The sequence below is a fragment of the Crocuta crocuta genome, unplaced genomic scaffold (genome assembly GCF_008692635.1).
Source record: "Crocuta crocuta isolate KB4526 unplaced genomic scaffold, BGI_CrCroc_1.0 scaffold369, whole genome shotgun sequence".
Classification (NCBI taxonomy): Eukaryota; Metazoa; Chordata; class Mammalia; order Carnivora; family Hyaenidae; genus Crocuta; species Crocuta crocuta.
In genome coordinates, this window is record NW_027529441.1 from 2,397,705 (window position 1) to 2,423,404 (window position 25,700).

At 41.0% G+C, this 25,700-nt stretch overlaps 1 long non-coding RNA gene across 1 annotated transcript in view; it reads right to left on the bottom strand.

The window, feature by feature from the left end:
- The window catches only part of LOC144228362 (uncharacterized), a 53,154-nt gene that overhangs the window by 4,100 nt on the left and 23,354 nt on the right, over nucleotides 1–25,700 (bottom strand). The window contains exon 2 of the long non-coding RNA XR_013334169.1: nucleotides 15,579–15,729. This is a non-coding gene — a long non-coding RNA (uncharacterized LOC144228362). The remainder of the gene's footprint in view (nucleotides 1–15,578; nucleotides 15,730–25,700) is intronic.

A 25,700-nucleotide genomic window follows, 5' to 3' on the forward strand; every position in this document is an offset into this window, starting at 1 on the left:
CTCAGTCGGTTGGGTGGCCGACTTCAGCTCAGGTCATGATCTCACGGTTCATGGGTTTGAGCCCCACGTCGGGCTCTGTGTTGACAGGTAGCTCAGAGCCTGGAGCCTATTTCAGATTCTATGTCTCCCTCTGTCTCTGACCCTTCCCTTCTCACGTTGTCTCTCTCTCTCTCAGCAATAAATAAAACGTTAAAAATTAAAAAAATAAATAAATAAAGGACACAGAAGGTGAGTTGAATAGATGGAGAAATAGTTCAGACTCCTGAGTGGTGGGAGGACTTAGTATTATAAAGATATTAGTGGTCCTTAAATTCATCAACATAAAGCATCCCAATCAAAATTAGATTTCTTTGAAAAATTGAATCAACATACATGAATATGTACCTAGAAGAATAAAAACCAACAAATAGCAAAATCAACTTTTAAAAAAGAAGAAGAAATGTAATGTAGCTGATACTGACATACTTCTGAGTCACAGTAAGAAAATCCAGAATGGGGACGTCTGGGTGGCTCAGTGGGTTAACCATCTGTTCAACTTTGGCTCAGGTCATGATCTCACAGTTCGTGAGTTCAAGCCCTGCATTGGACTCTGTGCTGACAGCTCAGAGCCTGGAGCCTGTTTCAGATTCTGTGTCTATCTCTCAGTCTGTCCCTCCTCCACTCACACTCTGTCTCTCTCTCTCTCTCAAAAGTAAACATTAAAAAAATTTTTTTAAGGAAAATCCAGAATAGTATTGGCACAAAAGCAGACAAATGACCAATAGAGCAGAATGAGTTCACAAATACACATATGTGCGGGAAGTTAGTATATGATAAGGCTGAAATCATAAATTAATGGGTAAAGATTGCTCAAAATTGATTCATTACATGGAGAAGATAAAAGTGAATGCCTCCCCAATAAGATTGTAAGGGTGAACTTTAAAGTAACAAATAAGACCTTGGGAGCAGCAAAGACTCCTTAATAAGTATTTTAAAAATAGATAACTTCAATTTCAAAAATATCCTTCAAGTCAGGAAAAGAACAAGAACCACAATAGAAAAATGAACAAACAATATAGCTAGGCAAGGAGTACCTGGCTAGCTCACTAGGTTAAGTGTTGGGCTTCAGTTCAGGTCATGATCTAGTGGTTCATGAGCTCAAGCCCTACATCAGGCACTGACAGCACGGAGCCCCCTTCAGATCCTCTGTCTCCCTCTGTCTCTGCCCCTCCGCTGCTCACATGCATGCACACGTGTTCTCTGTCTCACTCAAAAATAAACATTAAAGAAAAAGAATATACCTAGACAATTTACAGAGGTGTGAACCCGAAAGTTAACAAAAATGTGAAGAAATGTTCGAAATCATTAGCCATTGGAAACATAAAAATTAAAACTACAATGATATATTTCTGTATACACACGAGTCTACCAAAAGAGAAAACTGAAGTAGGAAGTATAGAGGGAGATGTGGGGATAGAGGCATCCTCCCACACTGCCGGTAGCGGCAGGCGAGTGTTGCCAAGCAAAAGTACAAATTAACACCACTTGGTCAAAATGAGCACATGCATATCCTAAGACCAACCAATTCCATCCCTGGTTTTATGGACTAAAGACATTTTTACACAAGTCCAAAGAATATAGGAAAGGGAGTGTTAACTGCAACATTATTTTTGGTGGCAGGGAACCAGAGACAATCTGGCTGTCAATCCCTGAGAAAGGATATACATACACAGGAAACTTCTGCTGTATCACCATGCCTTTTTCCTCCTCTGTCAGGAGGAAGGAAACACATTTTTTGCATCCCTTTGAGATTAGGTGTAAACCCATGGCAGAATACTAGAAAAAGGAATATTTGGCTGGAGTTTAGTAGACCACTCGCAGACTTGGCTGTAAGAAACTCCCCAGTGCAAACCTTGCTGCTTTTTCCTCCTTCCACCTGGCTTAAGTGGAGGAAATCTCAAAATGGGATCCATGCTTTCCAGGTTGTGGAAGATGGAGGAGCATGGGTCCCTGAGTCACTCCTTGATGGAAAATTACCTAACTTGGAGCACCCACTTCAGGCTGTTATTTTAGTTTCAACTTCATTAACTAACCTGATGCTCTGCTAAGCCTCTGAAATTTGAAGGATTTACCTGTTACGTGTGTAACAGCAGTACCTTAACTGATACAATAGATAAAATGTGGTAGATACATACCATTGAGTAGGCAATAGACCAAATCACTATTTGAATCTCCCCCAGAGTTCAAGGGTTGAAACATAACTCCCAATTTGATGGCATTTGAAGTAGACTTTGGGGAGGTGATTAGGTGATGAAAGCAGACTCAACTGAATGGGATTAGCAACCTTATAAAAGAGATTCCAAGAGTTTTCTCGCCCCTTTCACAATGTGAGGACACAGCAAGAAGATGGCTATCTATGAACCAGGAACCTCATACATTAAGCATGCTGTGCTGTTAGCTCTACAGGGGGGAAAAGAGCAGAAAAATTAGAGGGTGTATGAAATAAAAGGAAATAAGTGAATGTGTGACTGAATAAGTAAATGCCTAAATGTAGAGTTTATGCATAGACTAATAGTGACAGGGTGACATGAACTGAGGACTGTGATCTGTACTCAGTTCCTATAAGAATGAAAAGAACTGAAGAAAAATCTGATCACTGTTGATAATGACCATCCTGTTTCCTCAGTCCAATTTTCCATCTCTTATGCAGATGCATCTTTAAAAGAAGAATTGGATGGGGCGCCTGGGTGACTCGGTTAAGCATACGACTCTTGATTTTGGCTCAGGTCATGATCTCATGTTTTGTGAGATTGAGCCCTTCATCAGGCTCCATGCTGACAGCATAGAGCCTGCTTGGGATTCTCCCTATCTCCCTCTTTCTGCTGCCCCTCAAAATAAATAACTAAACTTAAAAAAAAAAAAAAAAAGAACTGGCTGCATATGCCATTGACCACTGTATTAGGCTGCTCCAGCTGCCACAACAAAATACCACACACTGAGTGTCTGAAACAACAGATATTTATTTCTTATAGTTCTGAAGGTTGAAAGTCAAGACATAATATGTGCTATCTACAAGAGCCTCACTTCAGCTTTAAGGATGGATGCTAAATTATTGTTGCTGTAGGAGAGACAAAAATGAGTGATGTCTTCTTGATGTCAAAAAGCAGGGACGATGCTCTCGTCACTCGTGGTGTCTCTTTTTATAAAGGACATTGCTTCCATCATGATGGCTCCATCCTCATGACTTTATCTAAACCCAAAAGCTTCCTAAATGCTACATCTCCAAATACTATCACAGTGAGGGGTAGGGCTTCAACATATGAATTTGGAGGGACACAATTCAGGCCATAGCTTCTTGCCATCAATTATTCTCCAATGCTGCTTAACCCCATAGAAGTTAGGTCAACTTACAGGATTTTGTATAAGGTCCCAGCAGGAAGTCTACTCAGGAGAAAAGGAGGAACAAGAAGCAAATAGTGGAAAGGATGTCTCTTCTACCTGAACAAACCTCCCAGAAACTAACCACAAAAGAAAAAATGCTAATTAGCTCATACTTACACCTCCCCCAATAGTCTGAAGTGCCAATTCCAAGTTGCTGAAAAGGAGTATGGCAGTTCTTTGCCAAGGGGTCTACCCTGCTTCGCCTTGTGGATAAGGATGAGTACCTGGGGCAACGCCATTGTCTGAATCAATCCTGCACACCTTACTGTGGAGAAAACAACAAAACCAAATCAGAGAGGCCATAAGCACATACGTTCTCACACACCTAGCTTCAAGCAGCACTGAATTACCTGAAAGTGACTCAATTAAAGAGAATTACCACCCCCTTTAAGCTGCAATCATAGCCATTATGTATCATCGGGCTTAAATCAGTTCCCTGGGAGATGTCCTGATTAAGCGGATTTCCCAATTAAGCCTGTCCCAGTTGAGTGGAGCATACCATTCTGATTAGATTCCTAATTTATATGGGAGGCTTTATACTTTATATAAAGGGAAAAGGGGAGTTGAGGAAAATTGTCAGCCTCTGAAATTTCTCCCTGTGCATTTATCCATTCAACAGCAAACCGTCCCTTTTCTCTGATAAATGGAGTCACTTACTAACCAAAGTAGTTCTAAACCTCTTAAATAAAATATGAATTGTTCTTGTGAAGCCACAACTGCCCTTTCAAAAACTCTCAGGAAACATGGCAGTCATCCCCTTTGTGGGGCAGACCCTTTGATGGGGGAGCAGCAGATTGAGGAACATAGAAGAAAAGAGTGGCCACAGTGTCCAGAATGGGATACACATAGTCTTTTGTAGTTTTAAAAAAATCTTTTGCAGTGTACCGTGTCACCAACACAAATGAATAAATAAATGCATGGATGCATGCATGGATGAATGAATGAATTAATAGCATGTCTGGACATCAGGGCAGGATGAAAAGTTAAAACATATCACAGTCACACTTGCCAACATCACAGAGCTAAGAACTGAAGGGAAATGTTGTTCTCAAAGCTACACTGAAAATCTGAAGACATATTTGGTTTCATTATTAGCCAAATCACTTGAACATGGTGTCAAACAAAATGATGAACCCATAAAGGGCTCCACTGGAATAGTGTTGTACAACACATTCTGCAGAAACTCAGATGCAGTCCTATAAGGAGACAATGACTAATATGATTTCGAACATGTCATTTACTCTCTTCAAGTCTCAGCTTCCTTGTCTATAAAATGTATTATTGGGCTTAAATCAGTTCCCTGGGAGAAGTTTGGGTCACATAATTTCAGCAGTCATGACCAACTTTCATATCCAGTAGGGTTCAAGGATCCACTAGACAGACTCAGAGAACTTAGCAAAACTGTTACACCCATAATTATGGTATATTACAGCAAAGGATGCAGGTAAAAATCAACAATTGAAAAAGGTGTGTAGAAAAGAATACAGGAGCCTCAGGCACAACTTCCAGGTGTCTTCTCCCAGTGGAGTCATGTGGACATCACTTAATTCCAGCAACAACATTTGGCGATACACACAAAACATTGCCGGCCAGGGAAGCTCACCTAACCCTTGGCGTGCAGTGTTTTTACTTCCTGTGCAGTGTCTTGTAGGCATAGATTACCATCTACATGGCTAACCATAGCTCTCCAGATGCTACAGCCCAGGGCCCCCACAATAAATTATGTTACTAGCATTAACTATCTGGCATTGCTCAACACTGAGATAAGCAAAGACGCTCTTTTTTTTCTTTTTTTTTTACAAATAGTTTATTGTCAAATTAGTTTCCACATAACACCCAGTGCTCATCCCCACAAGTGCCCTCCTCCATGCCCATCCCTCCTCCCCCCCCACATCCATCAGTCCTCAGTTTTTGTCAGCATTCAAGAGTCTCTCATGGTTTGCCTCTCTCCCTTTCCCCCACCATTNAAGCAAAGACACTCTTAACAGGTAGGATATGCCAAGGGCTCAACAGTTACCTTCTAAGAGCTAAGCAAAGGCCAAACATTTCTTTCAAATGTGAGGAGTTTGGGCAACCTACACTTGCTTTATTACTCCTTTACTGCACAATGTCTCTCTACATTGTCTCCAAATAGCCAGACTTAAACATGGCAGCTGAAGGCTTCCAGTGAAACTTTCCCAAAGAGGAACACAGAAGCTACATGACATTGTCTAACCTATGCTTGGAAGCCACACAGCCTAACCCTCTTCCATCCTATTCACCAAGTCAATCATAAAGGCCTGCCCATGTTCAAGGGGTTGGGACATAGACTCAACCACATGACAGAAGGTATACCAAAGCATTTATAGATGGATTTTAAAACCACTCAGCCACAAAGTCACAGGTAAAGTTCTTCCTGTCTCTCCTGACTACTAATAAGAATTTTTTTCTTTTTGCCTCAGCCTAAGGAAAAAGCACTTTCAAGTCAAAACAAATAAACACAGAGAATTTTTCTTTCAAGGCAAAAATGCAGTCTGTGCTCAAACACAGGGACTTCTCTTGGCCTGAGAGAAGTTTTATCTGAGTGATGTAGCACGGCTACCTGGTGTGAGCAAGGCAACCCAGAAAACTCAGCATTCCCCAGGAGGCCATGAAGCCACCTTGGTCCTTTTCACCAGATTTGCCTGAAGGAACTTCATCTGTTCATAAAGCCTGCTAACTGGACTCCTTCTTTCCTTTTTCATGTTTTTTGTTTTTTTCTGCTTCAAACCCTATGTATAGAATTTTGTAGAATACCTTCCTTAAATGCCATTGGTCCTTTAAAAAAAACAATATCTATATAACTATAGAACAAACATGATAGATGTTTTTGAAGAAAATACTTGCTTTAACATGAATTGTAGCTGAAAAGAGACATGAGACCTTTACTTCATGGCCTATGACATTTACAACCTGGTTATTTCCCCCATGAACAATTGATTTTTAACTTATTTCATTCAGCATTTTACATTTAGCTCACTACCTTAATTTCAGACTCTTCAAAGTTAAATTTTCCTTTTGGGAATGATCCCCAAACCATTCAGAAGGATTCTTGGCCTCAGAGAGAAAGCCTGGAATTACCAATCCAGTCAGCCTCTTGCCTGGCTCCAATATGGGTCCCAAAGTCCCTTCATAGAGGGGAATTTCTGCAGGTGGTCTCTGATTCAAAGGATAAAAGCTGAACTGTTCAGAGAAACATCCTGCCCATTTGCATCCATCTCCTGACTGGAGATCAGTAGAACAACTGTGCCAAGAAAAAAACAGTCTACAGAAATGTTTATCCAGCACACAAAGCCACAAACCAGTGAAGAGGATTCCTAATGATTCCGTTGCAGATGTCTTTTTGCAATGCAATTCTCAATGCAATCGCCTAACAAGGGAATTTCTTGGCCTGAAATCTTGCGCACACCAGACTTCATTTTGGAGAATATCATCAGCAATGGCCATCACTCTTCCTTCGTAGTTATGTTGCATTCCTTTGGATTTGGTCAAACTTTTGTTTCAAAGTGAACATATGCAGAGCATGTAAAGGGAGAAGGTGGAGCCAGAGGAGTTTTTTGTATTGAATGAATTTTCTAGGCTTCCAAAGAAAGTAGACTTCCTTGCAGTACTGAGAACATTGTAGATGGTTAAAACACAAAATGATTTTGAAGTTTAATTTAAATTTCATCCTCCTGGCTATTTGTGTTTGTATTTCACTTCACTTGAACAATAAAGTAGCTTGGACGGTTTTGAGCATGTGGTTAAGCCTTTTAATTTCCTGGCCCTCATGCACTACTGCTCACATGGCTGGGTGACTGCTCTTAGCACAGCAGCCGAATTTTTAAATTGTTCATTGATATCTTTGGCCTAACATCAACACAATATTTTGTATAGGTGTCTTATTGCTACAGCCATCTGAAATCTGAAACAAAGGTTGATGACACACGGATCCATCATTAATGTAGCAACTGCTCTTATATTGTTAACCATACCACAACCCATAGATAGCAATTCTTCAAAGACATGGCCCACATCTTAAACAGAATGAAAAGGGCACTAAAGAAATTCTAAATCCTTTTACACTAATGAATAAATTCTTTGCTGATGCAAGGACTCGGCACTGCAGTAAAATATTTTTCAAATAATAAGGAAGTCATTTTAAGCATTCAGAGACTTCTTTTCCTTCTCAGTGCATTGGGAATCTTTTATCAAAAGTAGTTTCCTTGGAAGTAGATCTTTGTAGTCAGAATGTAATAGCACCATTAATTCACCAGTGCACGAATCAGCGTGACGGTGGTTCACCATTTCTTTACATTCTGATTGTGGGTTCTTTCATAGTCTGGTTTGTCTCCAGTCTGGCTGTTTTGTTTTGTTTTGATTTGATTTGTTTTCAGATTACCAGAGTACAGAGCCAGCATGATGGATGACTCAGGGCTGAGAGAAGGAAGATTTGTTTCCCAAAAGGAGTATCTCCAAATGCAGACATTCCTTCTGTTGCCTTTATCCTCAGTTGGGTCAAAGGTGTGTGACATATGAAAACACAACATGGGCCATAGTCTCTCTCTCTCTCTCTCTCTCTCTCTCTCTCCAATGGCTCTCTACTTCAACATGTCATTTTGCAGAAATAAATATGGAGTTCCAGCTATCACTGTAATGAGTGCATTCAAAAGGCAAAAGTTAAGTCCTCGCTCTCACCTTTCATGAAGCTTACATTCCAGTGGGGGAGACGGAAGGGGTAGAAATGTACACAAATAATAGAGGTTCATGAAAATAAGTGGAGAAAAGGAGGAGGAGCTTGAGAACAGGGTGGATGCCAGAGCTGGAGAGAGAAGGGTAAACTAGGTGAAAGAAAGGCTGTTTTAAAATCCCATCTCACGGGCCTGGGTGGCTCAGTTGATTAAGTGTCCAGCTCTTGATCTCAACTCAGGCCCTGATCTCAGGGATGTGACTTCAGGCCCCATGTTGAACTCCACACTGGGTGTGGAGCCTACTTTAAAAAAATTAGAGGGGAGGGGAGGATCTCATTTAAGCAGTTTATTTTAAAGTCATTGCCAGATTTTAGGACAGGAGATTAGACGAGATCATGGGTGAGACACTGTGCATACCTGACACTCCAAGTAGAATAGTGTCATGTGAACCTACTTCATCTCATCTCCAAGATATCATCCAGAAATAAGCTACAAAATGTGAGGACTGTCAGGTCCCTTATTAGCAAAGCATAGCTCATCACCTGTGTCCATAGGGCCCATGTGCGAAGAATGGTTTATAAATGGTGAGAAATACCTCCAAAAAATATTTAGTGACATATACAAACTATATGAAATTCAAAGTTTAGTGTCCATAAATACGGTTGTATTGGAACACAGCCACACAGATTTCTCTACTTATTGTTTATAGCTGCTTATATGCTACAACAGCAGAGCCAAATGTTTGTAACAGAGAATGCACAGTATGGCCTGCAAAGCCTAAATAATATTTACCCTCTAATTCTTTTTAAAAAAATTTTAATGTTTATTTATCTTTGAAAAAGTGAGCAGGGGAGGGGCAGAGAGAGAGAGGGAGACATAGAATCCAAAACAGTCCCCAGGCTTCGAGCTGTCAGCACATAGCCTGACACGGGGCTCAAACTCATGGATGGTGAGATCATGACCTGAGACAAAGTCAGATGCTTAACTGACTGAGCCACCCAGGTGCCCCCACCTTCTCATCCTTTACAGGAGAAGTTTGCCCAATCCTGCTCTACGTGGTAGAGTCTTTTATGTCTGTGTATAACTTACAAAGAGTTGCTGGCAGAAAATAAAGATAATCCTCACTATATATATTGAGATCCAACAGCCAATAAATCACAATGTTTACCACACAGATCTGCTACTCTTTACTCTGTGTACAGTAAGAAAAAAGAGGTTGAAATATTACTAGTCACTGAAATCATAAATGCTATCATTCAGATGGTAGAAGACAATTATTTTCCATCTTCCCACCAAGAGAACAAAAAAAACAGGACTTAATCAGTAAGGATTTAGGATACATTAAAGAAGAATATCCTGATAGATAGGAAGAACATGGGATGAAATAAGGCTTAGGCATCCATTTCCTCTTTGTTATGAAAACTTCCTGCCTCTCCAGTTCAGGGTGTAAAATAAGGTCTTGTCACCTGGAAGTATCAAATAAATATGGCCACAAACACTGTCTCGGTCTTCCAGGTAGGATTAGGTATACAGGATGAGATGCACTACCTTGCCCCTCCTTGAAGAGATTGAAATTGATCCTCATTCATGCAACCTCCTCCCTAACTACCCCCTGGGCCTAAGGACACATCAGCTGCCCCCAGCAAAAGGGCAGAGGCCAGGCTGCCTCAGTCTAATCTGAATGTCTCCACTTACCATCCAGCTGACAGGAGGTTGACTGATGGCTTTCACATAGGTTCACATCCTAATCATTGGAACCCATGAATGTCACGTTATGTGGCAAAAGGGACTTTGCAGATGTGATTAAGGCAGCACACCTTGAGATGGTAGAGGTCCTGGACTATCTTGGTGAGCACTCAGTGTAATCACAAGTGTTCTCACAACAGGGAGGCAGAAAGAGATTTGACCACAACAGAAAAGGGTCATGTGTCCACTGAGGCACGCTGCTATGCCACTGGCTCTGAAGCCAAAGGAGAAGTACTGAGCCACGGAATGCAACAGATTCAGCTCTAAAAGCTTGCAAAGCAAGAGAAGGGCTTCTCCCTTAGAGACTCCAGAACAGCACCTTGACGTTAGCCCCAGTGAAACTGATGTTGGACTTCTGATCTCCAGGACCAAGGACAACGAATGTGTGTTGTTTTAAGCCACCGAGCTTGTGGTAGTTTTTTAAGCATCCATACAAAACCAATATGCACCTGCCTTATGCTTCATTTTTTTCTCACATGTAAAAACGTAGGTAGTGACAGGATCTGCCCCAGTGGGTTTGAGAGTCGTCACATGAATTCTTATACACAGAAGCAGCAGGAGGAGGGAGACAATGTAAGTCACAAAGTTGAAAGGGAGCCAGAAAACCAGTAATCGGGATAAATAATATTCAAGTGCATCATATGCTAAAAAAAAATCAGAAATAATGTGAAAAATCCTTAGTGCACAAGCTATCAAACTTTTAAATAAAGACAAGATCAGTATTACTGATATTTCTCTTTGCCTCAGGCCCCAACATAGCTCAGCATTGCACTTTTAGTGATCCTGTCATCATTTAAAACTTTGGCGTTTTTGTTCATCATGGACTTTTTGTATTAATCTTAGTATTAATTCACCCTAACCCACAGTAAGTACTTAGAACAGTGCCCAAGACCTACCAAATACTTCAACAAATTTTGACTATTATTACTATCCACTTCGCCCAAGACCTCTGGCAGACTGTACAAGAAATCTAGCTTACAGTCACCTAACAGATATATTAACAGACTTCTCTAACCAAATGAGCCCACCCCAGTCTATACATTTTTATAATGGGGAGTTAAATTCTCAGTCTAGCACCACTGAACACCAAATCCCTCCTATTCTGTTTCTCTCCACTGTGACATCAATCTAAGGGGCTAGATACTTAAACTAGATAGAATCTTTTCAACAGAGGCAATAAGGAGAGAGGAAAGATGACTTGCTTGAAACCCCATCTTCTTCTCTATTTTCTGTTATTATTCACTGTGCAAGTAATAATGATGAGAGATAATATTTATTGAATGCTTAGTGCAATATGAAATGCTTTACATGACTCCAACGCTCTGAGAGGTTGATACTATTATTATCCCCATTACACAGGCAATGAGAGTGAGACCTGAAGAGATTAAATACTCACAGCTAGACAATGAAACATAAAAGTATAGTTTTCTCTGTGTCGATATGCTCTCCCCGTATGCCCATTAGCCCCACATCTATAAGAACACTTGTTTTGGTCTTTCCCCACTCATTTCCTTTTCCTTCTTTCATCAGTTCCTTCAGGGATTTCATAAGGCATTCTATTTCTCATCAAACTCTTAATTTATACTAAGCCAAAGAACTCCATTTAACTCAGTGACTCGTTCTCTTTAATTCAAGCCACCACTTCCCCTTTACCAGACTTAATAACTGCAAGATTCTAGGAAGCGTGGGGTCCTTCAGAAGCATTTGTCTCAGTGCATCCCTTTCACCTGCTGTATGGGGTCTGTTCAATGTTTCCTTGATCTACTGCACCATTTTCTCCCATGTTCAGCAGCACTGTCTCAAGCCTTAACACAAACACAGACACTTTGGCTCCCGCTCAATGAAAAATAGCAAGAGATTCTCGACATTCCCAGTGGTATTTCTACATTCTGTAAATCCTTGGCCTCAGTATCTGAAACTTTGTCATTTTGGGAGTACTAATCACTTCAAACATGGCGCCTCTGTGGCTCTTCATCATGACATTCTCCAATTCCATTTGGTACTCTCCAGTCCTGCCCCATTGCAAAAGGTGGCCTCAGCCATGGTTCAAAGACTTCTTCCAAAGCTGGAATAACACTTCCTAGAACTTCAGTTTTGTGTATAGTATTAGTCACAGTTCTCCAGAGAAACAGGACCAATAGGAGATAGATGATAGATAGATAGATGATAGATAGATAGATAGATAGATAGATAGATAGATAGATAGATGATAGATAGATAGATAGACAGATAGACAGACAGATAGATAGGCAGACAGACAGATAGATAAAGAAGATTTACTACAGGAGTTGGCTTATGCAATCATGGAGGCTGAAATGTGCCACTCTATGCCACCTGTAAGCTTCAGAGCCAGAAAAGCCAGTGCTATATTTCAATCTGAGTCCAAAAGCCTGAGAACAAAGGCAGGTGCTAGTATAAGTCTCAATTTGCAAAAGTCCAAGAACCAGAGCTCTGATTTCCAAGGGCAGAAGAAATGGGTGTCTCAGCACAAAAGAGAAAAGAGTTTGCCATTCCTCCACCTTTTTGTTGTATTTGGGTCCCCAGTGGATTAGATTGCTTCACCACATTGGTGAGGGTATATCTTCTTTACACAGTCTACCAATTCAAAGGTTAATCTCTTTGGAAAACACCCTCACATAAACACCTAGAAACAATGTTTACCAGCTATCTGGACATACCTTGGCTTGGTCAAGTCACATAAAATTAACCATCGCAAACACCTCATTATTTCTACCATGAGATGAACAGCCTTCTACATGGCTGGCCACATGTATTAACCTATCGAAGAATGATCAGATTTGGGTCCTTGAAGCTTTTCTTATGGGCAAGGAATCTGGTCACATCACAATGTCCACTCCTACTACTCCAGAGCCCCAGATGAGAGCTTTCCATATATTGTACTTTCCTAATATCTTAATGGGAATAAGACAGTGTTTTAAAACTCTTAGGTAGTTTCATATGCATTCTCATTTCCTGCATGGGAAATTAGCTGAATCTCAGCCTCGAAATTCAACTACTGAAAAAAATACATATTTAGAAAAAAAAATTTATCCTAGACTTCATCTTAAAATTTTTGAGTTCCTACTCTGTTGGGAGTGGCAAAAATGTAATCTCGGGGTATCGCTTATCTCATACCTGCAGATGTTTATGCTGAGGAGATTGGCTTCCTTAGTGCTAAAGTGTTGGGATGGACAAAAGAAGAGAGGAAGTCTTTCTGTCTTCAGTAGTAAGTTCATCTGGGAGCTTCTAAGATGGTTTTATTCCTATCCACATGGCCTCATTCAGGCTCACTGATCTCAGTGCTGGTTCTCTGCCACACCTGCAGACACAAGACTCACTCCACTATTCTCTGTGGCTGGCTGGGAATCAAGGATGTCCAGTAGACATCTGTGGTCCATCAGCCTAGCCTCACATTTCAGTCTTCCCCTCTCTAGGATCTTCTCCTTCCTTGGGGCACCTTTCTCTCTCTGGTTCCACAAACCCATCTGGGATTTTGCAGATTTCTTAAGACTCTGTCCTGAAAGGGGTGCCTGGGTGGCTCAGTCGGTTGAGTGTCTGGCTTTGGCTCATGTCATGATCTCACAGTTCGTGGGTTCGAGCCCCGCGTCGGGCTCTGTGCTGACAGCTCAGAGCCTGGAGCCTGCTTTGTATTCTGTGTCTCCCTCTCTCTCTGACACTCCCCTGTTCACGCTGTCTCTCTCTCTCTCTCAAAAATAAATTAAACTTTAAAAAAAAAAAAAAAAAAAAGACTCTGTCCTGCAAGCTTGTTCCAAGCACTACCATCATTACTTACCCTCTGGCTTCTTACCTTTCCTAGAATGGGAGAAGAAAAACCTGTATTTTATTGTGTGCACAGATGCAGAGATGGATGATACCCTGTTCTTGGTCTCAGTGTTCCCTAATCCATCATCACAGTATGGCAAATGACAAAGATGGCTTCAATTCTACCCCCTCTCTGGAGGCAGCCCCTTTGCAATGTGTCTGTGTGGCTCCTCCCATCAAAAGTGAAGGCTCTTTTTTTCACTCCTTGAATCTGGGATTCCCCTATGACTTGCTTTGGCCAACAGAATGTGACAGAAGTGATGTTGTACCAGGTCTGATATAGGCTTAAGGAGGTGTTTCACTTGTTTGTCTTCCCTCTCGGTACCCCACTGCCACAAAAGCCCACTGGATGATGGGCGACATAGAGCCAAGTCTCTCTACACCATAGCCCACCACACCCATCACTGCCAAATGACTACAAAACCCATAAGCACGCCCAACACCAACCAACCAAATCTGGCTCAGAACAGCAGAACTAAGGCAACAATAAATGCTTTTTGTATTAGTCACTAAGTTTTGGAGCAGTTTGTCATGCAGCAAAGGCAAACTGATAGTGTTTTCCATAACATTTTGCTCCAAATCCACCAAATTTCCCTAAGGTATTAAACTTTTGAAACATTTAGCTCTCCTTCTGTCCCCTCAGGCAATAAGCGATCTGAAGCGATTACAGGAAGGTGCATATAGGAGATGAGATACTTGGAGAAAAAAACAAGCAAACAAAGAAAATTTGTTATCACACACCAAGTATTGTGCTAAGTATACCCTATCGTCTGGGGACTTAGGGCCACAGATTTTGACAGCCTGTCAATCTCAACCTCATCACAGTTTACTTTTAGCCAAAACCAGATAGGACTTTTAAAATTCCTGCTCTTGCGTGTGCACAATCATGAAACCTGGTTATAGCCACCACCCCAGACATTGATGAGTTTTGATCCCGAGTCACCATTTAGTGAATTTTGGAAAGCTGCTTCTCCCCAGATATCTCCAAGGAGCACTCAAGTTGGCTGATATGAGTACATATGAGTTCATTTGGGTTAATCCAATGGGTGCATTTGGGTTAATATTACCAGGAACAGTGATCAGCTTCCCAAATCCTCATGATCTATTGCTGATTTCAACCTATAACTGTGCTCTCCAAGCACACACACACATATACACATACACACAATACAAACACACACATACAAATGTACATAATACACATGCACACAGACATCTGCACAGACACATATACACAGTCAGCCCCTGCATTCAGTCATAAATATATTCTGAATCTGTGCCACAATTCAATTTTGTAAGCCCCTCAAAAAATGTATGGGTTGTCCTATCATCTATATTCCATGTGGGAGATAATAACTAAATAAGTTAATTTTTCTTTAGAAGAAAACTATTACAACATAAAGAAGATAAGAATAGTTTACCTGAGCATATAGAATCTGGATGGAGACAAGGGGAAAAGTCAAGGTTTTCTCCAAGAATTATAGATGGCCACTGACCTCCTATTGGTAGAATTAAGCAGCCCAACCTAGGAAGTTGCACCAAAAACGGCTTTTGACTCCAAGGGATTGTAGGTTTCTATCTCCAGAAACTAAAAGCAGTAGAAACCTCTACCCTTTAAAAAAAAAAAAAAAAAAAAAGGAGTTCTCCACCTAAAATTATTATTTTGAATGACATTCCCTCCTCCTTGGGCAGCCACTATGGCATTTACTTTTTCCTAATCTTTAAATATGAGATGGAGTTATTTCCTTCTGATGGCTGAAGGGTTATTCTGCCTTCTTTCTGATGACTGAAAGGTTATTCTGTGTGTTAATTATATTATTCTTTGGTCTCATAATTCTGACCACCTGTAGAATATTGTCAGCATGGATTTTCCACTGAAGAAGACCAGTGTTACAACCTTACCAATTAAAGAGAAAAGTAGTTCTCAGTTTCCTCACTGAGAAGCAGGAAGTCAGACGTGATTGCTGAGAAGTCCCCAAGAGCCAGTGTGGGACGTCCAGACCTCAGGAGTAACACCACAGGCCTTTATCCACTAAACAAAGCTGCCTTCTTCCTTAGAAAAAGAAAGAGAGAAAGAACACAGCAAATCTTCAGGGAGGTCTATCGTCTTCTGTGCTCTTAAGAAAGTAACAGCCCACAATTTCCCCTACTCCTAGTCCTCCACAAGCCATAGTGAAATTTCACTCCTGCTATGATAAATTATTACTTTAAAAAGTCATTTTCAAATTTAGACAGTTTCTACAAAGAGGGCACATTTCCACACTAGATGCCTTATCTCCCGGAACATGACGCCCATTTAGTAGAAAAGAAACCCAGCTGGTGTTGTAAAGAACAGAATCTTTCGAGGTTCCAGTTGCTAAATTACAAAGCATAAAATACATAATAAAAGACCTATGTAAGTAGACATTATAAATGACTGATGAAGAAAGCCTATGAGCAAGATGACTTGTGAACAGCTTGTGATACACCATGGTCTCTTCTGTTTGGCATTGCTGGAAGTCTATTGAGAACATTATGTCTAATTTTGCTTTCACCATTTCTTCACAAAAATGGCTGCATTGTATAACACACCCATTATTGTTGTACTTTGAGGACATTAAGTCAAGAGCATCTCCAGTTTTACCCATCACCTAGAGAGTTGTTTTTCTGTGATTTTTGAACATGATATTATCTGCTTTATCTAGTGTGGCATCTTTCCCACAAAACTGCATCTAAAAATATGACTCTGGGTTAAACAAATAATAACAGTGATCAGGCAAAAATGAGCTGGTGTTAGGAAAGAAAGAAAAAGATAACCTCAAGCTGAGTTTGCAAAAGAAATGCAGAGTTAATGAGGCAGCCATGCAGATACGTGCAGGAGGAAGACTAGAAATGACAAGTGGAACAGAAAATATTTCTGTGCTAACAGATTTTCTCAGGGAAATAAAACTATAGGGAAATAAGAAAAGGTCAACACCAAGAGTCACATCCTGTCATGAACAATAAAGAATCAAAGGATTTATTTTCATAGGAGAAATATTGACAGTTTAATGGAAACTAAAAGTGGAAAAGATAAGATACCAAGTTAATCCTGGGCGCATAGAATGTTCCACATAACTTGTTCCCATACTGTCCCCAAAATACACAATGTTTCTCCCACGTAGAGCAGCACAGAGAGAAACCTCAGAAGAAATTCTATGGTTGCAGGAAGGAAGATGAAGTTTACTCTGAGGTGCATTTGACAGTTTTGTATTGTTCATACCCAAACAAGCCTTCACTGTATCCGTGTTAAGCCTTGTTTGCAGTAGAATTCTTTGGCATCTCTGCCAGTATATCCTCCCGTCTGTGAAAATGTGTAATGGGTCAATATCATCATGACCTGAGCAAAAGCCGAGTCAGATACTTAACTGACTGAACCATCCCCACGTGCCCCTCAGATGCCTTTTAAGTGGGCAGAATTTGATCCACTGTCACCAAGGCCACAAGACATAGGCCTGCAAAGCTATGCATTATTATTATTATAACTTTTCCCCATTCACCACACTGAGGCCTTCCCTACTCAACAGTATAACAGAATATGATACTATTTCTCGGTTACCTAGATGTGAGAAGGCACTGAAATGCTCAGGTCTAGCTCCATTTTTCTTGGGGTTTCTAGAGTTGGTCATTTTTATTCCTTCCATCCAACTGAACTATGCTATACCACAGACATTTGCATTTTTGATCATGAATGATGGAGAAGTACTAAAATGGGTTGCCAGTTCATCCATCCTGTTTTCATTCCACAAATACTTACTGAGTATTTACTGTGTGTCTGGAATTATGTTTGGAGCTGGAGACATAAAGATGAGGAATAAGGTCTTGCCTTTGGGTGGCTTCACAGTCAGGTGGGAGAAGCATCTTGTGATTTATTATTATTATTATGGTGATTATTATTGTGATAATGTCTTAGGTGCTTTTGGAGATTGGGACTTCTCAGAGCCTCCAGAAGTCGGCAGAAGTAACTACGAAGACAGAGGGACTGTCTATCCAGCTTCCCCCACCCCAATTCTGCTCTTCACTGTCCAATTTGGAGGATGCCCACACTCCTCACACTGGGAACAGGGATGGGAATGTGATGGGTCCAGAGCTGCCCAGGCAGCCCTGCCTGCTACCTGCACTCTGCCTGCAAAATAGGCTCACTTATTCCCAGGGACATGTTCTTAGAAATAACAGCACCACACCCTTCATTATTCACTCTTCCTGAACCTAAGCAACTGCCACACGAGGGAAGCAGAGACGGTAACCCCAAGTCAGGATCTGAGTGGGTCATTCAATGAGCCGCGGTGTGTCCTGACCTCTTCACCTGGGGCCTGAGCAGGGTCACTGACAAGTGACCCCCTCGATTTCACGTGTCTCACAGGAAAACATTTTTCTGAGCCCCACTAGAACCCACAGACCTCTTGTTCATCTCTTATGAAAAGTAACAGTAGTGGTTTAAGAAGAAAAAAAAAGGAACACTGTGCTGGTTCTTCCTACTTTCTCTACAGAAAAAAGCCAATTACTTGTTTCTTTTCTGCTTGAAAGAATAAGGAATACAAGCAGAGTGTAGACGCTAAAGGGTTGGAAGACACAGCCTTCTGGGTGGGGGGGTTGGAGAATGAGGCCCTGATGGAAGGTGTTGGTCCCCCCCACCCTGGTTTGGGGATGCTTTCCCTCAGTCATCACCCCTGCATCACAGTCTTGAGCTGCATACAAAGCCACGCATGCGGGTCGGCCACAGTCTGTGACTTGTTCTCTCTCTAATGGCAGTACCAGGTCAGGGAACACAGATCCCACAGCACTTCCTCTCAACTGTGCCTGCCAGGGCTCCTGTCCACTCATTAGCATAATCGTTTGAAGGACTGTGTGCTTTTATTAGACTACATAATATTACTATTCCCAAAATCATTTTCTACTTTTTTTTCACGACTTCCTCCCCACCACCCCCAACTTCTCCCAATCAATGTCTGAGCATCTCCCAATGTATCATTCGTCCAGGGCTCCTGATGGCTCTGCCTAGACCACCTCTTACTACCAGCTTCAGAGGCTGTTTCTTCCTGACTTTCAAAATGAAGCAAAGGAAGCTTCGAGCTCACAAGCAGCAACAACCACTAAACACTTCTTACAGATATGCTTTTAATCATTCTTGGACCTTTGTAAACAGACACTCCCAGGCTGCCACAGCATGGGAGAACCAATGAGGTTTTATTAAAATTAAAATGTTTATTTATTTATTTTTGAGAGAGTGAGAGAGAGAGAGACAGAGACAGAGAGCACATGTGACCGGGGAGGGGCAGATAAAAAGGGAGAGAACCCCAAGAAGTTCCGCACTGTCAGCACAGAACCCTATGTGGGGTTCAGTCTCATGAACAGTGAGATCATGACCTGAGCCAAAATCAAGAGTCAGACTCTCAACCAAATGAGCCACCCAAGTGCCCCAAGGCTTTATTAAAATTAATACCTAAGTTACAGTAGCTCTCAGTTCCCACCGGTTTAATGGCAGAACCAAAGGGAACCCCCTAAACCCTCTTCAGTTATTTCAGGGATTCCAGGATTGCCTTCCATGGCCATAAGGGACAAATCCATTGTGGGTTTCCATTTTGGCCACACTTGCTATGCACTGACTATATTGATGGAGGTGTCTTAAGGAGTTACCACTCCATGGCTTATAGACTCTCTGAGAGAAGCCAGGTTAAAGATATTTCCATTAAAATACTGGGTACCACAGCCTTCACCTGATGGCCATCCTGAGGTCCTAGTCTGCCTAGGATGCTAACGTGATGCCTCTGTCACCTTTTCTACAGGAGCCCTAAAGTTGTTCTGCTGCTGCTCAGAACCATAAAAAAAGTCCTTAAGCTTCTGGCTTAAACCATTTCCTTACAAGAGTTAAGAATTGGCTTTGACAGGGGTGCCTGGGTGGCTTAGTCGGTTAAGCGTCCGACTTTCGCTTAGGTCATGATCTCATGGTTTGTGGGTTCGAGCCCCACATCGGGCTCTGTGCTGACTGCCAGCTCAGAGCCTGGAGCCTGTTTCAGTCTGTGACTCCCTCTCTCTCTGACCCTCCCCTGCTCACGCTGTCTCTCTCTCTCTCTCATAGAAATAAATTTAAAAAACATTAAAAAAAAAAAAAAGAACTGGCTTTGATAAACTGTGACAAAGGGATGGGACACATATGCCACCTCTTGGTTACATACACCTATTCCCTTCCCTCTCTCCTCTCCAAATGCCTTTACCTTATAATAGGATCAATGATATCCTCCCCAAAAGATTTGTCCAAGTCCTTGCCTCCGGTACACATGAGAATGACCTGAATTAGACATGGATCTCTGGTAGCTCTTTGCAGATGCAGGAGAGGAGAAGGCCATGTGAAGACACAGGCAGAGATTCAAGGAGGTGATGCCACAGCAGGGGCTACCAGCAGCTGGAAGAGTTGAGGAAGGGTCTCCTCCAGAGCCTTGAAGGGAACATGGCCCTGCAGATACCCTGAGTTAGCATTTCTGGATTCCAGAAAAGTGAGAGAATTTCTGTTTTCTTGAGGTGCCTGGTGGCTCAGATGGTTAAACATCCAATTTTTGGTTTCAGCTCAGGTCAGGAACTCACAGCTTCATGGTTTGAGCTGTGCTGGCAGTGAGGAGCCTGCTTGGGATTCTCTCTCTCCCTCTCTCTCTCTGCCCCTCCCCAACTTGTGCTGTCTCTGTCTCTCTTGAAATAAATAAATAAACTTTAAAAAATTCTGTTGTCTTAAGACACCAAGTTGGCAGTAATTTGTAGCAGCCTTAGTAAACAAATACAGCCCTATCCCACTCCTGAATCCTCAACCTGTTCTTCTACTTCATTCAGCCAAAAATACAATACAATACAATACAATACAATACAATACAATACAAGCTCAGGCAAATGGAAACCAGGGGCCACAGTGTGACCTCTAATCACAAACGTCTGAGGGCTATCTGAGCACAGTCCCAGGTTTGAGCTGGTTTTACATGACCATTTTGTTTATATTCTTCAAAGTTAAAGACTGTACATTTTAGGAGTCCACTTGCTGATATGATAGACACTAGTTAGACAATCTAGATTTTTACTCAAAATTAATAGATTTATTTTACTTCACAACTCATTTTGCAACTCAGTTTCTCTACCCTACCAAGACGCCAAACCTACCATCTGTAAGGTGAGAAGAATGGGCCAACCTTCTGATTTATGCTTGAATTCCCAAAGCAAGGATCACTGGATCTTTCCCTTGTCCTAACTGACACCAAGCCTCTATTCTAAGGCTCTTCTCTGGAGCAAAAACATACTTAAATTCCTTCCAACATAAAACACCACCAACAACAACAAAAGTCTTTCCTCCACCATATTCCCTCTTAGTCATCACTTCCCACCCTCCAATCCTTAAGAGATAATCTTAAGAAAAATAATCTGCTGGAACTGTGGTTTAAAGCTTTAGATAGAACCTGAGTAGAATTCCAGGTCCATAATTTAACATCCTGCTGTATCCAGCTCTTGCTGCTGCTTCAAGTGTAAGAGAGTCATAGAGTTCCAGTATGAGACCACAATGAGATGAGACAGGCTGGGGTCTGAGTGGGCAGATAGGCCATCAGGGCACAGCTGGGGACTAGAAATGAGTCTCTGTGTACTGTGGTGCTCATTCTGTAATATGTACAAATATCAACTTGTCATGTTGTACACCTTAAACTAATATGATGTCATATGCCAATCATATCTCAATTTAAAAAATAAATACAGAAATGCAGAAACAAGTCTCTGTGAAGCCCAGGAAAAAAGAAAGGAGAGAAGGATTTGGAGTCAAAGGAACGACTTGAACGACCCCTGGCCCTCTAGCCGGGGCAGCAAGGGATTGTCACCAGGACATCAGGAGTTGACAGAGGTTGATTGGGCAGCCACTGATACCAGCCCTACAGGAAGCATCTATGCTTATCATAGATCACAGGCCAGGTACCTAGGATCCTGTTGTTAGTGCCAGAGACACAGCAGGCCCCAGGGATAGTTTTCTTCCTGCATCCAGGGAGCAGAGCATATGATGTCCAAGGGCAAGAGAGATGGATCCATATACAGTTGTCCTGAGCATACTTGGAAGAGAATCAAGGTGGCACACAAAGGGGACTTGACAGTAACAGGAAGACTGCTACAGAAATCAGTTCATGTCCCAAGGCTTCCTGGGTGGGAATTAATGGGTTTGCAAACAAGGATTCCCTGAGAATTCTCAAGGGCCGTATACAGTTCATAGATATCACATTTGTATAATTGTGTGCCCTATTGAAGATTACTCTTCTTCTTTAACAAAAACACTTCAGGATCTCTTTATGCAGCCTGGGACAGAAGGCCTCCCTGGGCCAGATTTTGAGAAAGTCCTGTGAGTTTCATGGATGAATTTCAGGCTATACTGGAGCATATTATTTGCCCCCTGGACTGGCAAGAGAGAGCCCTAATTGTACATGATGCATATAATACACATATTTTATATTAATTAAATGTATACATATAACACAGTGTTGTTAAAAAGATGTGCATTTTATATACAATATTGGTATTATATCTCAGTAGCATAACGAAGGGGAGATGGCACTGGCAATATGTTATGAGACAAATCACCTGGGAGAAATTGTGAATGATAACAGGGATTGTGGTTCTACCTGAGGAGAGTAATTCTTGCTTCCTGGCTTCACAACAGTGTCAGGAGGATTAAAATCAAAATGAGATCAGAAAAAAGGGAAACACAATGAAGATATCACAAATTGAAAGAAGCATTATCATTATTTTTTTAAGGAGGCTCCACACCCAGCGCAGAGCCCAATGCCGGGCTTGAACTCACGGCCCCAAGAACAAGATCCAAGCTGAGATCAAGACTCGGAAGCTTAACCAATCGAGCCACCCAGGTGCCCCTATTATTTTTAATTCAAAGAAATTTATGTGGGAACTACACACTTGGGCTGAAATTCTGCAAGCTGGTCCTCAGGTACACAGAAACTTTCTGATTAAAATTTTAATAACTAGCTTATTACTAGGAGGAGGTTTTGCAAGAGCAAAACAACGAATGTTAAGAGCAGATGGATCCTGCTGATTCCCAGACTTTCCCATTTCAATGTTTGAGTTCCTCAAAATACTTTCGGCTCACAGGCGTGTATGTGTGTGTGCGTGCGTGTGCACACACACACACACACACACACCTCATAGGTGTCTCGAATTCATCTGTTTAACTACAGACTACAGCAACCCTAAATAGAACACGTTGGTAAATTTTAGTACGTTTAAAACAAAAAAACAAAAACAAAACAGAAAAAAAGAGAAGAGGTCTTGTCTTCTTGTATTCCCTTCTGAACAGACTTTTGAAAAGTACTCTTTTATCTGTTTCTCAGGTCCATATAAATCCCATTTTACCTTTTAGTTCAACATGTTTTTTTAAAACTCACAGCAAAGAAAAATAAATTATGATTGATGAAGAAAGACACTATGATGTGGCTGAGGCATGCTGGCCCATCAGAAATGACCACACTTATCCCGAAAGTAAGATTATGAAATCACAACTGGAAAATGACTTCTGTAATCAGCCTCTAAAACTAATGCCCAAAATGAGGCACCTTCTGCTAAAACTCCTGGAAATCTTCCTACCTGCTGTAAATCTGCATTTGCAGATCCTCCGCCAGGAATTGAATTTATCTTCTGTTTAGTGGTTTTTTTGTTTGTTTGTTTTGTTTTCTTAGATTTAGAAAGAGCTGAGCAGGGAGTCTTAAATATGATGTGGAGGTCTAAAACAATGTCAGTGAAAACAAAGACCACAGCGGAGAGGAGAATGGAAAAAAGGATTTTCTAGAGTTTTTATCTACTGAAAGCTCTGTCTCTTCTGGGCATCTCCCTCCAAATTTTGATGTACCTGCTCTGAACTCAGCATTTGCCAGATACTCAGAGGCATATGGAAATGGAATACTCCAGATTTCTGCACTGCAGGAAACTTCAGATCTATTTGAAGGAGTAAGACTAGCACAGGAACTCCTAGTTTGCAAAACATACCAATATGCATAGTTAAGTACTAAATTTGGTGAAGTTTAAGCACGTTAAAATATCACCAAGAGGAAGTTCAGTGAGAACTCCTGGAATAATCTGGAAAAGCTTCAAAATGAGGTGCGTAACTTAAGATGAGTGCTGAAAAATTTAAAGACTATTGATACTTAGGAAGCAAACACAGAATTCCCAACTATGGGAAACACCATGAAGGAAGGCAGACAATGAATCTCAAATTTTAGCATGCCTATGTATTACTTTGGGAGTTTTTATAGAAATAGATAATTCCATAGATAGAGGGTATATGAGTGATAGGTACATGAAGATTTGATAGATGATAGATAGATAGATAGATAGATAGATAGATAGATAGATAGATAGATAGATGATACATAGATAAATGATAGATAGATGATAGATAGATAGATAGATAGATAGATAGATAGATAGATAGATAGATAGATTGATTGATTATCCTGGGACCCATTGCCAGAGATTCTAATTCAGAAAATCTTCCAGTGAGTTCCAGAAATCTGAATTTCCAATAAGTTATTCNTAGATAGATAGATAGATAGATGATACATAGATAAATGATAGATAGATGATAGATAGATAGATAGATAGATAGATAGATAGATAGATAGATAGATAGATTGATTATCCTGGGACCCATTGCCCGAGATTCTAATTCAGAAAATCTTCCAGTGAGTTCCAGAAATCTGAATTTCCAATAAGTTATTCCCCATACACCCAAGTGAGTACAAGCCACACTTTGAAAACTATTGCCCAAAATAAGCAAGACTGACAGTTCACACTTTCCTTAACAGGGAATGCAAAGAGGTGCTATGAGTTGAGGTAGGCTTGCCCTGAGATAATTTCATTAATATATTGCCTTTACATTTTTAAAGTGCTGTCATAATTGTAATTTTATTTCAGATAGTAAGGTAGGTAACTATTTCCATTTCCGATATTTAGGATGTTAAGGCATAAAAGTGTTTTGTGTTTTAACCAAGATCACATTTAGTTAGTGTCTACCGATAACTAGACAAATACAACCCAGGGCTCCTAACAACTAGACAAACACCCATTCCACTAGATATAACTGCAATAATATCCTTGCCCTAAGTGGAAATTGTTATTTTGGCATCCATAAACTGAAGACATATGTGGCTAGACAGATGACCTTATATTTAAATGCAGAATGCTCAACTGCCTTCCCCAAAACTCATGCTGTATTTCTTCTTTCCATTATATTTCATTTATTCCTTCATTCATGTCACAGAGTTACTGTGCTACTTCCACATGCCTGACCTGATTCTAAGTTCTGGGTTTAGAAATGGTCTCTCCCTTCATGGAGACAGCATTAAATAAATAATTCCAACTCCAATTCCAATTCTACCAAGTGGGGAAATACAAGGTATTACAGGGAGTAAACAAAGGGAGTTCAGAACAGTTCTACCATACAAGTCCCCTTGAAGTTAAAATGTGAAAGGTGACCAGTAGTTTAATTGGGAACATCTATGCAATAACGTGCTCAGGAAACTGAAAAAAGACTTGATGGCTATCGCAAATGAACAAAGAAGGGGAGAACATTTGATGAAGGTGGATGATGTGGCGAGGTATGACTACTGAGCATCCCCCACTGCCAAATGTCACAGAGGGTATCCATTCCAGGCTCCACATGAAGTGAGTCTAGTTAGGTAGAGGGTTTTCATGCACAATGGCAAGAACTTGTTCTTTTTTCTAAGAGTAATGAGAAGCTATTGAGTTCTTTAGTCAGGAAATGATGTGATCAGAACTGAGTTTCGGGGGAAAAAAATCATTCTATTTCACTGTATTCTCCTTTACAAAGGAAGGGCAGAAAAAATTGTTTCCAGCAGTCTAGTTATGTTACCAGGAGGCCATTGCAGTAATCTAGGAGAGAAGCAATAGTAGCATGGAGCAGGAGAGCCTGGGGAGAGAGACAAGGGGATGAATGGCAGAGATGTCTGGAAGGAGAGCCAG